At 35.7% G+C, this 17,721-nt stretch overlaps 1 long non-coding RNA gene across 1 annotated transcript; it reads left to right on the top strand.

The window, feature by feature from the left end:
- The first annotated feature begins 8,923 nt into the window (after positions 1-8,923).
- LOC140858161 (uncharacterized) lies at positions 8,924-16,309 on the top strand. The gene is made up of 4 exons (XR_012141544.1): positions 8,924-9,080; positions 11,607-11,757; positions 14,750-14,867; positions 16,158-16,309. It is a non-coding gene; the product is annotated as an uncharacterized lncRNA (long non-coding RNA).
- Positions 16,310-17,721: the final 1,412 nt, after the last annotated feature.

Raw genomic sequence — 17,721 nt, 5'->3', positions numbered from 1 at the left:
TATATAGTAAGGAAGATATAATTAAAAATATCGTAGACTAAATCAAAAAAAGGAAATAAATTGAATTCTTATTCAATCATTTATTGGAATGCTTGAAAGAAGATGTTGTACAAATATTTGGTTCGATCACATATACATCTATGTCTTCCTCAGTATTGAAAATCACAGGTGCATCCGCAGCTGGAAAACTTTTGTAACTAAGAATATGCACATCTCTCTTTTCACTAATGGTAGAAAGAAATTATACATGTGATTTTTTTTTATCAATATGCTTGAATGATTATCTGACTCTGCTATCTTCCTGGCTCTTCTCCCAGCGATGATGTTCATTCTTTTTATTCTATTTTATCTAAATATTTGTAATGGTTCCATTCTATTTTTCGAGTAACAGAATATAGAATACATGTAGAAAAAAAATAAATATCTAGAATAATCAAGTATTATACCAATTATATATAATGATGCAAAAAAATATATATAAGAAAATCTAAAATTAAGAAATAACCATGGATAACGTAATATGTGAACAATAAATAGAATTTACAAATATATAGAAAACTAATCAATAATATTGGTATATATTTTATTGATACTTGAAAAAAAACATGCAGAATGATACATATTAAAATTATGGAACAATCTAACAAAAAATTTGATCAGTAATATACATATATACTTTATCATAAATATACATAATTAATGAATATAAAAATTCAATAAGTAATATTAGCATATATTCTATCGATATCTGAAATAGAAGAACGTGCAAAATGATGCAAGTTAAAAATGTGAAACGATCTAACAAAAGAAATGGTACCTTAATATTAGATAAAACATGCAGAAAAAATATATTAAACCACTAAATTCACATATTTTTTATCAAATGAATGAGATAATTATGAATATAATACATAATCAATATAAATATTATAACTACACCATTTATGCTATCATGATTCTAAGAATTAACAATTTTCTGATGATCATCCAAGCACAAAAAAATACATATATTATGCACTGAGCATATTAGCATGTTTTTTTTTATCACCGACATTATAAGTTTATCTAGAAATTATAATCAAATTGCATCAATAGTAGTTAGTAATCTTAGTTTCAGAATATGATCTCAACAAAATAACACAAGCATTATTAGTTACAGCAAAAATTTACATCTATACGATGATTTTTTTAAATGTACTATAGTTATTTAGAATATTTTATTAAAGAAAAAATAATTAAAAGTATACACATTATGATACATTTATACAAAGAAAGCACATTTTGTATTATATTCCATCTTTCAGTTTATATCATTATATAACTATATCATTATAGGTTTTTATTCCAAAAGGTGTATTATATCGTTACAAAAATAAAGAAACAAAACCTAAAAGATAGATAGACCTTTTTAGCTGGGTGATAGACCCTAGCAAAGTTCCCTAGACCAAATTTTCTCCAACCTATAACTTGGCATTCAGATGATAGATTCTTCTATACTTAGCAATTTCTTCTTGTAATACATCATAATCAGATTTAAGTCATCCATACCTCTCGATGGATAAATTATAATCCCACCACATACTTCTATGCTGAACTTCCAACTTATCATAGGCTGTATTGATAATTTCATACAAATATTTATAATGTTCCTTGTCAAAATAGTTGACATCCTCAACTTCAAATTTAAAATTATTCTTCGACTCATCTATGCAAACTCAGCTACTATTCTTTGACTCAATTTGTATGTGTCCTATCCATCCCTATATCCTAGTGTATTTAAATAGCTCGTCATCTAGTCCCTACCCTCATTCAAAAGTGATGTCCATATAAGTCTTTAGAAAAGTGTTGCCTTGGAATTCTAAGCAATATATAGGAGGTATAAGACCTAATTTGACAGTGATATCTTGCAGCAAAATTCAAAAAAAAAAATAAATCCATCCCTGCAATTACAATAAATAATGAAATCAGTAATTCAAGAAAAAAGTACTAGTCTTTTTTTTATGTGATTCAAAGTATGATGTCCAAGATAATACACACACACATACATACATACATATAAGATATTTTTGATATTTTTTCAAATAGTAATTGTATTCATAAATTTTAAATGTGCAGGGAATGGAAAAACCTTTCCATTTATACACCCTAATCTGAATACACAATTGTGAAAAAAATATTTAAACAGCAAATGCAAGAATTTATTTTATTTTTGCAAAATAATTGCATTTTCTTTGTTCCTGCAAAAGGAAGAAATGAATGAATCACTTTGCAATAAAGGTAAGTCAAGTTATGAATTTATTTATAGATAAAATCTTCATAAAATAGAAGTATAAGAGGTGATCAATTTATAGATATTACCATAAATTTATGTTCATAAAAAAAAATTAAATGAAGCAAATAATAGTGTTATATCTCATGCAAGAAATTAAATAATAAATAAAAGAATATATATTTTTAGGGGGGAGGATGTTGGCGGACTTATAAAACTTTAAGAAAAAGTATTGCAAAAAATCTTAGAAAATATCGCCTAAATTTTTTTTTAAAAAAAATCTAAATCAAGGGGAATAATCCAAACCATAATAGTTCACTTATAAAAAAAAACTATAAGGATACCCACATAAAGATATTGAGAAATCAAATTTATGCTATATTCATGTAAAACTTTTGTGTGCCTTATTAATTTAAAATTCATTTCCCTATATAATTCTATGCAGCCAACCATATATATTTTTTTTCTTTTATTCTTTTATGCACCTGGCTATGCACCTTTCTTTAAAAACACTAAGCCTAATCCTTTTCCCCACTTACCCCATCACCATCACTTCCCCAACCCCATCCTCCTCTTTGGCTCTTTGGCTCTCCCTCGACCACCACCAGCTCCCACTGTTCTTCCATCTCCTCTATTTTTTGACCCTTTTCTAGTTGATTTCGTCATTAGACTGATTGCTCTCACTTTATGAGTTGATCTCTTTTGGATCCATTTTTATCTTTTCTTTTTATTGTCGGTTACATCCTGAGAGATAACAATCCAGAGATGAGAATTGTCAAGCCACTCACCGTTCATAGCTTCCCTCAAGCACGTTGGTGGTTTTGGTTCCTCACCTCCTTTTTCTTTCTTGCCTCATTGGCGATGAACACACCACCCCTTTCTGTTTTTATCATCCATCCATGGCTACGATCGATGGCTCCTCACTCCACTATGTCTCACCATTAGTTAACATAATCAATATCATAGAAAAAACTAGATATTTTTTGTGTTTCTGATCTATTTTTCTCAGCTTCTCAATGAACCATTATTCATTATTTTATCCTTCCTTTCTTTTTTTTTCGATTTCCTTTTCCATTGTAACATTTGCTGTAACTCAAACCCTAATATATCCTATCCTCTCTACGGAAGATTCCTCCCCCCTCCCCTTTTTTTCGATTATCTTCTCCATTGCAAGCTTCTCGATGGCCTAAACCCTAACCCTGATGCTAATCTGCAACCTTAACCTGAACCCTAATCGTATCCCCAATCCTAACACAAATCCTAACCCTAATCCTAATCCTAACCAATCCTTAACCCTACCCTTGACACCCAACCCCAATCCTAACCAATCAATTTTGTTCCACAATCTATTAACTTATTAACTCAACAATCCAATACCCAAACCCAGCAGCCTGCTAACCCGAATCCGACAATCCAGAATCTTAGACCGACTAACCCAAATCCTAGAATCTACTGATTTGAATCCGATGACCCAAATTCCACTAACCCGTTGATCCAAAAACCAAAACCCGATATTGGGGACCTATACAATAGTTTTAACCTCTTAACTTGATCCAATATCCAAAATCAAACATCCTGATCCAACAACTCTTATTTCTTTCTTCCCTCCTTGCTCATTACCAGTCAGATTAAATTGCCAATTTGATTAAGGATAGGGTTAGGGTCAACAGGGAGGGTTCTACAGGCTTACCTGTTGGTAACAAGAAGGCTGCTGTATTGCAGCAGCAACCATACCTTATCTTCACCCTAAAATGCTTTTTTCCCTTATGGACAATGTGGAATGATGCCAAACGCAATAACCCTATATCCCTTCCACCCCTACATAATGTCTCTAAAAAATGGAGTGCAAGGCTGCTCAAAGCGAGCAACAACCCTCCTTGCTCATGAGAAACCATGAATAGTTTCTCATATAATGTTGTGAAAATTTTGAAAGTCACTAGATTGTACCCAACAACTTCTCACTAATCCGATAGGAAATACAACTCAATAATTTGAAACATAACAAACCAAAAAAAAAGAAAAAATAAATGTGTGAGCTCACCTTTTCTAGTTGAGTTCTCTTGATTTCCTTGACAGCAAAGTGATCAAACAACAGAAACAAAAACAATTAGAAAAAAGAAAAAAAACCTAAAACCAATAGAATAGTCTCTACTTACTGATCTTTCCCTATCAAATTCTTGAACCACCACTCTTCTTTCAATACTCTTAATCATTCTTTAAACCTTAGACCCATAAATACCATGCTCTAGAAGAAGGAAATGGAGCTGACCATTTTCCATCTCTCTTCTCTATAACCATTTTCAAAACCCTTTCTCCCTCCATTTAAAGGTTGTCTTCTTAACACTGTAATTTCTTTTCTCCTGCGCGATACCTCTTAATCCAAGCCTATCTCCGCTCTTCCAAATCAATTTGGTCTTTCTTTCCTTTTTCCTTGTTGGTTGCTTCTCCTTGCAGATGGATTATTGGAATCTGATGTAGACATTGACATGGAGCTCAAACCAAGTGAAGAAGCTGACGTGGCGACCTCGAATGATAGAGACTTATTTTTTTACCTTCTTTCCACTTTCGGCAATATTAACTCCACCGTACCAGATTTTTTTTCCTTTCCCTTGTTGTCTCTTAAATTAGGAGAGAAAGAAAAAAAAAGAAGAATCTAACAAGAGGTTTGGAAGTTCTCCTCCTAAACTATTAGGATAGCGATATGTCCTAATCAATATATATTCGGGGGAAAGTTTTGAACTCTTTTTCATGTATAGTATAAATTTTCAAATCAGAATCTAATTTAGTCATAAAAAATTTTATATGAATATCCAAAAATATTCTAGCATGGTATCTCGTACTAAAATATATTGATCAACATATCCCTGTAATTTTATGGTTTTTTTGAGAGAGACCACAGGAAGTCTCCTGCCAACGTTACAGAGAGGCTGCTTTGAGGCTTAAAAGAACGAGAACAGGGGTTAAATAATGTAAAAGTATGTGGAAGGGAGAGAGAGATGGGACTGAAGGGGACAAGCCATTGAGTACTGGGTACTCTTTACTATTTCTTCTTACCTTCCATTGCTTTTTCGAATTTCACCCTTCTTTTCTTCACCCGTAGCCAGTTTTCTCCCTGAACATTGAAGGCATGGGAGATCTCATTTATCTTAGGGGGGGGCAAAAACTTACATTGGTGCTCAGGTGGCACAACAACCCCATCATTTGTTCCCCAATGGATTGGGCCATTTGACCTTTTGGGTGGGGTTCCGGGCAAAGGTTCTCATACCATATCTAAAGATCTTAACTAATTATTACATATCAAACTGAAGCCCCGGTTGGCAAAGGTTTTAGGGAGCCTAAAAATACTTCTGCAAAAAATATTTTGCATGATTATAGTAGTATTTAGTAAAAAAATGAAAAAACTATTTTTGGTTTGGCAAAAGAATTGAAAATGTCCATTTGGAAGAAACTTGCTTTCTGATACACATCGAGAAAGTAAAATTTATTTTAACTTTATGAGATTTTACTTTTCAGCCAAATTTTCAGGACAAAGTCAAATAGTACAGCTGTATCCCTTTTAAAAAAAAATAATGTACAAAAAGAACCTCATGCAAACTAAAGGAGAGTGTCACCATATACTAATAACATTTCTTAAGTTTGATTGTCCAACACATATTAAAGAATTTATATTTTAGAGACCTAGTCATCAAATAATAAATAATTTATATAAAAACTCTATTTCTTAAAATATTTATTTTGTAAAAATTCTATTTGATAAAAAATTTATTTTCAAAAACTTCAAAAACTCTACTTTCAATAATTTTTTGTTAGACTTGACAAAATATTTAGAAACAACTTTGGAATAAGCCGATTCAAATCCCATAGAGAGAAAAAAGACTCGTTAAGATCTTATTTTTTTCTGCCCCCGAGATTTAAGTTGATCCACTCTAAAGCTATTTTAGATGTTTTATGAATATAGACTTAACTAGAGGTGCACATGGATTAGGTCACACCGGATCATGAGTGATCCTAATCCGATCCAATTCCTTAAAACATCTTAATAGTGGGCCTAAATCTAACCCAATAGAAGATCGGATTAGGTCTAGCTAGGTCAGATCTACGATCGGATTATTTGGGTCGAATCAAGTTCATATATAACCCGACTTCAACTTGAAAAATTTGGATTTGGATCGAATCCGGGCCAAGTATAGTTAACAACATTTTAATTACCGTGTAGCCAACTATTATTAACCATACAAATAAATAATAAATAATATTATTTTAAGTAAATTAAGATATAAAAAAATTTTTAAATATATCTTTTTATTAAAGACGTTGCTCATAAAATTCTTAAATTATAACTTAGAGGCTCAAATGTGTTTGGGTCCTAACAGCATACCGAGTTCGAATCGAGTTGAGTTCGAATTTGATAAAAATCTAAATTCTATCCAAAAATAGAATGGGACCAATTTTAAAATCCGATCCGGCCCCGTAGATCTTTTGAAATGAGTTGAATCAAATCTAAGTGGATTGGGTCAAGTCGAATCATGGGTCAACCTAATCTATTTGTAGTCATAGATTTAGCTCGATCTATAGCCTATAATTTTGTTGGTTGTACTCATCCAATCCATGAAGCTTACGGGACATTTAGCCTAATAGGGTCTATTTGGCTGTGTGGATCAAGAAGATTCATAGGATTGGACCAGCACCACTGAGAAAATCAGTCTAGGCTAAATTCGTTTAGACAAAAAACCTATGGGCCTTTGGAGTGGGCCAACCTGAATCTCGTAGAGAGAAAAAATGACCAAACCAACTTGCGGGCGGCTATCAAATACCTTTATGCTTGAAATGGACCAAAGCAAAATCAAGCATATTGTGCTGTATCAAGTCTAAAACTATATGACCATAATCATAACTATAACCATTTGGTTTTATCTCAACTATGAAAAACCTAGCCGAACTTGAGGATGGCTCGCAGACTTGGATAAACTTTTAGAATGTAACTTGATATATATGCTCTTCTTCCATGTTCGCTAACTTCGTTCTCCTAAGATGCATTTGATAAGGTATTAAAGCCGTTACCCTTCCCAATAGTCTTTGGTTTTCAGTATCACTTGCCATCCCAAAGAAACTATTTTGAGACTAGAATACCAATTACCTTCGACTAATAACTAAAATATAGTATTATGAGGCACATTTTTTGCTGGATGCTAGTTGAGCTTTTGTTCAAAATTACTTGAGCGGAGCTGAATTATTTTCAGATTAATTTGAGGATGCACTCTTTGGGGTTAATACGAATCAAATGTGGAATTACTCAATGCAATTCTGCTCTTATTTGATGACTTAAAAAGGGAGAATCTTGAAGAATTAAGAACGCAACTTTGGATAAAAAATCTTGATACTTCCAAATTAGCAATCTTTTTAAGAAGACGTAACCTTGTTTGTGTAATTATCGACATCTCGCACATGTTTGTTTTGCAGAAATTGAGTACTCTGAATGACATTATATCATGATTGGGCACTTAGCCTATTTGTTCTCCATAACTAGACCTGAAGTTGGTCAAAATTGAAAGTGGGCTTGAAACAAAACCCCTGAGTTGGGACCGAGCACCTAGCCTGTTTTTTTAATGTTGTCGATAAGTAACCAAAGTGAATAGATGAGGTCAGTTCTGCTCTAAGCTGGAGAGTTGAAACTGATGAATAGAACACTAGTGATAGTTGCGATTGAACTTCGGTGATCTTGGATCAACCTCAAAATGAAGCATCCTTGCCAAAATTTTTTTCTGCATGGTATCCTTCAATGTTGAAGTCAGTTGAATTTCAGAGAAACAGTAAAACATAGAGAGAAAAAAAATTTTTGGAGAGAGAGTAGACCGAAGAATAACTTACCTAAGGGTTCCTCAGTTCCTCCTTTGTATAAACTATTTTAATCATGCAATAATTGCTAAATTGGCATAACCGTCACTAATATCATGGTCACATTCTTAACGAGCATTAATTACTCTCAAACGGACTCAATGAGACACGTGGCTTTTTCACGATGCTTAATCAGATTAGAACGGCGCTTTGACCATCACTGAGGTGAAACTTTTATTTCAAAATTTCAAGAGAAATGATATCGGGAAATTGAAGATCTTTAGATGGGCTTTCGCCTGAACTCTTGACTTGGAGCTAGGCCAACCATTTGTGCATCTAACCATTTTAATTTTCTTAATTGCTAACATCTCCGTACATCATATTTTTCCCAATATTCCTTCCATTTATTACTCCAACCATACGCGCAATCCTCTCCAAGCACTCGGATGGATGACAAAAACACGAACATCTTTTCGGCAAACCAAAACGCAACAGTTAGTGAACGGGGCTCTTTCCTCGTGAAGCACTAATTGCATCTAGATTATTGCCTCCTATAATTTTCCCATTGTCATATAATCTTTAGAGCACGCAGTTTAATAGCCACCGTTTTTAACTCCACCGTGGACTCTACCCAAAAAAGACCCCATCACCTTCAATCACCAATCCAACGGCTCGCGGGGGTATCTGGATTTTAGACAATTTCGAAGGCCAACGGGCCAACGGCACACGCCGGGACAGTGTAAAAAAGAAAAAAGAAAAAAAAGAAAAAAAATCTCTTACGAACGACGGAAGGTTATAAATACGAAATCTCAATGCCTTCTATTAAAGTATTCGTCTTTTAATAGTGAGACAACGAAGTGTAGAAGGGGACGAAGGAAGAGAGAGAGAGAGAGCAGCCCGTAATCGGATTCCCCTTCCGCCCCCTTTCCTCGTTCTCTCCTAGGGCCTTGACCTCCGAGCGCGGCCATCGAATCAGGTAATAGAGATCTCCCCAATCGATTCTTTTTCTGGTCTTGAATCGACTATATCTTTTCGAATTAGGTTTTTCGGCTGTTATTTGATATCGTTGCGAGGTTGGTCGTTCGTCGTTGGTTCATGTTTTGGAGAATTAGATTCTTGAAAACTTCTCATCTCTTAGTAAAGGTGGGCGTCTTTTCTGCATTTTTATGGGTGAAATTTAGTGATCGACGTTCCGAGAGCTCCAAAAATCTGATCCTTACGTGATTTTCTATTATTCAGCTACGGATGTGCTGGTTTGGTATACTGGGTTTCGGATGTTTCTTGGTTTCTTGGGTGGGGTTTTAAATTTTGATGCCCTATATGATATATCTGATTCTTGAATGCTAGTAATTTGGAGTGGACCATTTCGGAATAAGGTATGCGTGCTGAAAGTAATAAATCTGTATCAAGATATTTTGCTTGCAAGAACATATCGTACATCAAGATTGGGTTAAATGAATACTGTTGAGTCTGTTAGGACACCCGTATGCTAGTTCGTGTTCCCATGACTCCTTTTTGGAGTTCTTTATATTACCGATCTCAGAATCTTGGCATAGTTTTCTGGTAGTCCGAGGCAAGAATCTGTTTGATTCTTCTTTGGATCCATCACAGCTTAAAGTTGTGTTCTCAGCCTCTTTCTTGCTACAACTCTAACATAGTTGAGAATGACATAATTAATTAAATTGCACACCCTTATGATTAGAGGAGACCTAGGGCTTGGATTATTTTGAAGGTTTGAAAGAGCGCGGGGATCGCTGTGGACAACCTTTGAGCCTGAAAAACATTTTTTTTTTGAAAAAGCTTTCATTGATGAAAATATATCTCTCAATAAAGCTGAGCCTAGATATTTGGAAGAAGGCGGATTTGCGGAACTGACCATGGAAACGTGGAATAAGCCTCGTTGATGGTCATTGTGTCACACATATAGGAACACATTATGATGTGCCAATTATGTAATTAACAAGGCTTGGATTAGATGTGTTAAACTTGAGTTGGATGGAATGCCTCATTTGTCTTGTACTTTCTTGCAGTGATAGATTTTGGCAGGCAATCTGAAATAAGTTTTTGTTTTATTAGCAATGGGAACTTAAAAAAAATGTAAGTTCTAACAGATGTACATCAGTCTCTATCTGCTTGAACTGTCTTGGTTTGTATGGTTTGAGTGAAAAAAAGCATTTCTGGCTGAAATGAATCCAACCACATCCATGACAGCCTATTTTTCATATTGTAACATTTGAAAGACAAAAAAAAATAAATAAATAACTTACCTGACCTATCCATTGCTAAGGTCTTGAACAGTTCGTTATTGTTTGATTAACTTTCTCATGGATTCAGCAGAATCGATTCATCTGCATGGGTATATGTGACATTCTTGTTTTGAAATGTTTTGGGTGCTTTGGGACAAAAAACTTCGGAAGGTTTTGGACAAACTCATTGACTTGGATATTGAGCTGAAATATCCACATTCTGAACCCATAAATGCAATTTGGTATGGCAGGTTTTTGACCTTAGACTGGGAGTCAGTCAAGTGACTGAGCATAGGAAAATGCAAAATTATCCTGGGGAGTGAGCATAGAGTAGGGAGTAGAGGCTGCACAAGCTAAGAAGAGGAAGGTAGTGACTGCAGAGCATGATGATGAAATAGATAGGGGAAAAGTGGGGAGGAATGAATATTTATCTACCCAAATTCGGCATCAATCTTACTTTAGACAGGTTTTCAATTTTGTGGATCGTGGTCTATGTTTCCTTGCTTCCACTGTTTCTCATTGTTTCAGATTACTTTAGAACTTTTTCCACCTTATGTGTCATCTTTTTACAGCTTTTCCTGCTTTTTAGTTTGGCAAACAGGTGAAGGCATTGCTAATGAACTTGGAGATTCAAGATTCCATAGTTTTTTTTTTTTCCATGGTTTGTAGTCTCAGTATTCACTCCATATTGATACCCAACCGCTACACCCTGTACCGAGTGTTGGTACGATACACGCCTTGGTACTAACACTTGATACAAGCCGTGTACCAAGTCTCTATAGCCTACTAGTATGTATGCCCCATATTCGGCACTATAGATGGCGGTATGGGCTGGGTACAACAAACCATGGTTTTCTTTGCACCCATAGAGTTTTTGCTAAACTGTGCTAGAAGGACTTGCTTGTAATAGAATACTTTTTTATTGAAAATCATTTAGACTTAAGTGCTACAGTTTATGAGATAAAGTCTGACTGTAAGAATGTTTTTCTATCAATGGATACATGATTTTATTCAGAATAAAACAACTTATTTTGTGTAAGCTCACATTTGCTTCATTTTCTAATGGCACTTGGTTTCTGAGACGATAGTAACTTGTTAATCCATGGTTGATAGGTAATGCTAACTTTGCAATATGTTCACTTGCATTTTTTTCCTCTTATAACTTATACAATATTTATGCTGGTCTTGTTTATAGAGCATATACCAGTGATGCTATCCATCTCATCAAATAAAATAATTTAGTTTTTTTCCTGTAGGTTCTTTTGAACTTTGGAAGAGATGGGAACAAATGGCGCACGTGATATAACTACATCACATGGTGATGTTACTGAAGATTCTGAGACTACTGTCGAGATAAAAATTAAAACTTTGGATTCTCAGACATACACTTTGCGAGTGAATAAATGTGTAAGTATTTCATTTTTCATTTACTTGGCATATTGTAGGTTCATCAAATGATCAATTGTATTCTCTTCTCTCTTTTTCCCCTTTCCATTTCCAAATAATTGTGTAATTACTCATCATGTTGATATGTTAGCTTATTGATGTATTTTTGACAACAGTTGTTGCTTACTTTAAATGCAAAATCCTTTAAATGTACAACCTGGATTTTCCAATTTGTTGTTACCTATCATAACTTTTCCCATGCAATTTCTGTTTTCATGTGTATTGGAAAACAAATCCTCCTTTTCACATTTTTTTAATGGTGTATGATTTTTTTTTCAATGGCTCTTATTCAATATATGATATTATACAGATGATTTAAATCTTCTCTTGTGCCTTGTTCTATGGTGGCATTTTATGCCTTTTATTATTTCATTTCTGCTCATATACTTGTTTGCTAGAGTATAAGTGATTTCATGAGGTACAGCCTTGAGAGGTATGGTAAATGAGATCAAGCTTAATCTGAAAAGCTATGTTATGATTGTTCACATGGATTTGCTTGCTTCATCATCCCAACCAACTGCTTCTTATATGTTATTCAGGTTTCTGCTTTTCCTGTACCAACCTTTTTCCTGACAAGAGAAGAGGAGGAAGAGGAAAAGGGATGAGGAATATGTGGATGGAGGAAAGTTACAACATCTGACCATTATTGAATGTTAAAGAGTGGGGGAAGCAGAAATGTAAGGGGAAGAAATACAAATCATCAAAATAGAAAGAAAAAAAAAAAGAGGTGGAAGAGGAGAAGGGATGAGGAAGATGTGGATCGAGGAAAATTATAACATCTGACCATGCTTGAATGGTAAAAAAGGAAGGGTGAAAGGAGAAAATATAAGAGGAACAAGAGAAATGGGGAGGGAAAGGGAAGGCAAGAACGGTAAAGATTGAGTTGAACGAAAGGACTAATGGGAAAAGAGAAGGGAATCCTAGATAGGATGATAATTGAACCATGATTGGCTAGCGATCACCTTGCTTCCCAGACCATGGCGAGATGCAACTAGTGTTGTAGTTTCCCTATCTAATGATTGGGCATGAGCTGCATGACAATGTTGACCCTATGTTGGGATAAACTTGAGAGGTGTGTAGGTCAGTACCTACCACATCAAATACATTGGTAACTAGGGTCTTCATATTTCAAAGTGAAAACTGAATTGGTGATTTCTTAAGAATCTAATGTAAATTTGGGATGTGGACTAGCTGGAATTCTCTGTTTTTATCACGGGCTTTGAAGTTTGTGGCCCAGGCTTGCTGGTTGGGTGTGGTTATCTGTTGCAACTCGTAGTCTATGGAATGTACACTGCAATTAGAAGCAGAGTTTAATTTCTATTTCATTTGAAGCAGCAGTTATTTGTTAGGTACAAATCAGGTTAAGATAAGGAACCAAGATATGGTGTTTGCAAGACATTATTTTGGAATATAGGAAATTGTTGATATTGAGGGAGAGAGATGTAGTTTTAGATGTCATTGGTGAGCTTGCACGGATGGTTTGACATTGGATCTATGCCCAACTGATGTCAGATGGTTTTATTTGAGCTCAAATATGCCATTCCGGCAAATGTTAATGGTTCCAGGTTTAGCAGACTATAGTTATTGACTGTATTTTATGGGCCTCACCATGAAGAGCAGGTCCTCTTGGAGGCGTGCATAATATCGGACATGCTGTCTACTTAGCCTTAAGGCTTCCTGTTGGAATCTTGGAGACTGAAATTGGATCTACAGGCATTTTCTTGGTAAGTAAAATTGGAGGGATTAGAAGTCTGCTGCTAAAGTCCTTTGAAAGAAAGGCTGCCCATCAAGTTCTATATATTTGTGGAAGGGCAGCAGTGGTAGTTGATTAACTTAGTAGGGATATGGAGAAGAATGACGAAGATGTCACCGGCTGTTCTTCATGCAAATGTCCTTAGGGTATTAGTCGGCTAGCTGTCAAAGTAGGCAAATAGTTTTTGTTGGATTCATTGATTTTGGGGCACAATGCAGGCTTTCAAGTACTTTGGAGAGTTTCTTGTTATAGACCGAATGGGCCTAAGTGCAACAATGGAGGTATTACTTTTCCAAAGTTACATTAAAACCTTATTTTGGCTGAACTATTTGAGAAGAAACTGGCTTGGAAGTATTAAAGAGGAGTGGCAAATTAAGTCATTTTCAAGGGTTGGTTTGGGTGGGGTGGGGGGGGGTGTGTGTGTGGGGGGCGCGTGACTGCGAGATTCTGGTTTGATGTATTAGCTGCTTTTGACTAAAAGATTTAGTAGTGAGGAAGGAGTTTTTTTTTAAAATTTTTTGACAATGTTAGATTTCCCTTGTTTGTATTTTCTTTCCATTTTTCCCTGCATTCATTTCTCCTTGTTCTCCTTTTATACCCTGTTATTTTTGTTGGTCATTCTCTTTGTTGGGGAGCAATGTCAGAGGATTTCCTTGGGTGCTTTGGGTTTCAGGGATTAGGTTTCATTTTTCCTTAGTGTGCTTTCATGTATTTGACTTTATAGATTAAAGGTGCATATCACCCTCCTTTCATTAACAAGCAAAAAATACGAAGAATAAAAGAAAGAAAACTTATGTCGTGTTTTTAAAGGGCGCAATTTTCATGAAGAAACGACATTATGCGGGCTATTTTTACTGGAAACCATTTTTCTGTAGCCTTTCTTCCATATTGCCTGGGGCCCCATCCTTCCTTTTTAAACCATTCCCAGTTTTTATACACAGGTGTTTATAAATGGGTGTGTTGCATTATCTTTCAATTTCTAGATGCATAAATACATATATATTGCTGTACATATGTATATCTATATGGCAGTTTAGATGGATGTGTTTATGCATGCTCATGCATGTCTTTGATTGTCCTATGGCATCTTAAAATCATGTTGGTAGATTGTGATCTTTGCCCAACGGACTTTGTCATTGTTTTCTGTTGTTATGACTTATGTGTATGTTTCAGGACTTTTGATAATTTTTTTCCATACAGGTGCCTATTTTAATGCTGAAGGAGCAAATAGCTACTGTCACTGGTGTAGTATCAGAACAACAGCGTCTAATCTGTCGTGGGAAGGTTTTGAAAGATGATGAACTCCTCTCTGCATATCGTATCCTTCAGAATTTATTATTTCAGGGCTGTTGGTGCATCTCCAGTTTCTGGGCTTCATCATACTTGTAAAATCATTTCAAACCATCTCCTTCACTCTGCACTAACAGCATTCTACTCCTATGCTTCCTAATTCATTTATATGTGACTCTGACATGCCATGAACACTTTATATTTGGGTCCAATAACTCTGGCAAATCTAGACACACCTAGGAAATTGATGGCATTAAATTTTACAATTGTAGACATGGAAGGTAACAATGACTGAATCTGTACATGGTTATTGGATAATTTTGTTTCTATTGTTTGTGCCATTGGGTTTGAAAATCTTTTTCGAGAAGTTCTTTCCATTTACTAGTCTACTGTGTGTTTGATGCATGTTTTAGGCATAGCTGATGGTGCAAAGTTCGGGGAAAATGCATCAAAGGTTATTTAGCTAGCAAGTGGGAGAACTCACAGGGTATTACTTTGTAAACAGTTCATGCAAGTGCCAGAATAGCTACTTTTCTCTTGAACTTATATATATTTGACTGGTACACTTGTGCTTAAATGGAGGGTGAGCCTTGGCGCAATAGTAAGGTTGCTCTATTTTGATCTGGAGGTCACGGGTTCAAAACATAGAACCTCTGCACGCGGGCATAAGGCTGCATACATCTGATCCTCTCCAAACCCTGCAATGGTGGGAGCCATTGCCCTTTTTTTACATTAATGCTTAAATGATAGCTTTGAGCAAAAGATTAAAGAGTTGAAGGATTTTCAAATGCTCTCTGTTGGCCTTTTCAGCATGCCAACTTCCAGTCTTCTTTTACTAAAAGTCTTTTTTGAATTACCATATCTCTTCATTAGAATGGAGATATCCTCTCTTTAAAAAAATTAGAGATCAATTTCTATTATTTTTTATTTTATCTTTAGAGGATGATGCGGGTAAAAAGCAATGGAAGTTTGGAATTTGAATATACTTGTCTCTCAGTAATACGCATGCATTTGAATGCATATAAAATTTTAAGTTCTTCTATGTAGCTAAATTCACATCTTATATGATATTGTCATTGGTGATTTTAATGCTGATTAACATTGCATTGCTTATGCACTGTTTTCTTTTTTAAGCTGCTATAATTGTGATATTTAATTCACTTTTATCTGTTAATTTTGCTGGTAAGGTGTCAATTGGTTTTTGGTTTGATCTTTGAGATCTGGTGCTGCACTGTGTTATATATTGCCTCAACTGCATAAAGTAGTTATATTATTGAGTCAATTCTTGGACTCTAGTTCCTTAGTATAGATGACTAAGATGTGGAAGATGGTCACACACTGCATCTGGTTGTTAGACAACCACATCAATCTTCATCATCACCATCAACAGGTCATGTGGGATCTGAAGGTGCATCAGCCAATCCAGGTTTGGCCTCTTCTGGAATGTGTATTCCTGAATTTTTCCAGAGCCCTCATTATACAATTTTGAGATCTCTAAAATTAATCTGAAGCCTTTTCAACATTTCTGGTGCCATGAATATGTGAGATACTTTCTTGGAAAGGATGCTTGATAAACTATAACATGCCTTTTCCTTTCATATGCTTTTTGTCATGGAGGAAGGTAATAGTAAGGTATAACATTCATATATTTCACAAATAATACAAACTGAGCTTTTTTTTTTTGTCATAGTTAAGTATGCATGCTTTATAATTTCACATCACAACCCACCCAGCCCCCCTGGAAGGGAAGAAGGTGAACAGAACAAAAGGGTAAATGGTGAACTATGAGAAGGTAGAAAGAAGAAAAAGAAGGACAAAAAAATCTGTAGACAAATATCAGTTTTATTTGAAACACCCCAACAATCAAAAGAATCAATTAAATTTATGATCTATTGCTATGACTGCTAGAGAATATGGTACCTTTTCTACTGATATTCTTCTTAGTCTTATTCTCTGTATATATCTACACATATTTGAGTGTAAAGATGGTAGTCTTTTTAGTCTGATGCCTTGCTGACAAGTGCAAGCCTCTGCAAGCACCTTTATACTTATGCTCATTGGTTGTAGTCTTATTCTTTGTAGCTTCTTGAGTATGCACCTATACCATCCTTGGTCTGATGCCTTGCTCACAAGATGCAAGCCTCCCCTAGCATACTATTAGGTTTTATACCCTGCTGGAATTGTGCATTCACATTGGCACTTGCTTCTCTAGTTTCATGTTCTTGGAGCTTGCAATGATTACACTAACACCACTTTGAGGCTTCTATGGTGGAATTTCTTGTTGCCCATTAAACTTCTACATCACTAGTTTAGTGATTGTTAGCACTTGGCAGCATGAGATGTCGTACTGCCCCAAACCATATTGGGGTAAGATCGGCATGGTTTCATTCCTTGGTTTGAGAAATGCAGTGAGGTAGGGAGAGAGAGCAAGAAGAAAGGAGAGGAATGAAATAAGGGCACCTGTGTTGGTGCGGTTGCAGCCTGTGGAGGAGGGGGGGGGCTTGAAAGCCCTCTATCGACCTCCCCCCCCTCCCTCTCTGCCTCTTCCTCCCTCTCCTCTTCTTCTTTATCTCTCTCTCTCTCTCCAACAAAATAGGAGTGCCCCAGTTCGTGCTGTTGCGGCCTGCAAAGGAGGGGCTCCAAAGCCCTCTCTCTCTCTCTCTCTCTCTCTTTCAAGTCCCTCTTTCCCTCTCCCTCCCTCCCTATTCCTGTCCTATCCTCTCTCTCTCTCTCCATCCACAATGAAACAGGGGCATCACTTTGTTTTCGTGTGGCCAGAGGAGAGGGGGCTTGAAAGCCTTTTCTCTGCCTCTCTCGGCCTCTCTCTCCCTCCTCCCTCCCTCCCCCCCCCACTCTCTCTCCAATGAACCCTTGTTTTCGTG

This window comes from Elaeis guineensis, chromosome 5, assembly GCF_000442705.2.
Source record: "Elaeis guineensis isolate ETL-2024a chromosome 5, EG11, whole genome shotgun sequence".
NCBI lineage: Eukaryota > Viridiplantae > Streptophyta > Magnoliopsida > Arecales > Arecaceae > Elaeis > Elaeis guineensis.
The sequence above is the reverse complement of the archived record's forward strand: the minus strand, read 5'-3'. Positions and strand labels throughout refer to the sequence as shown.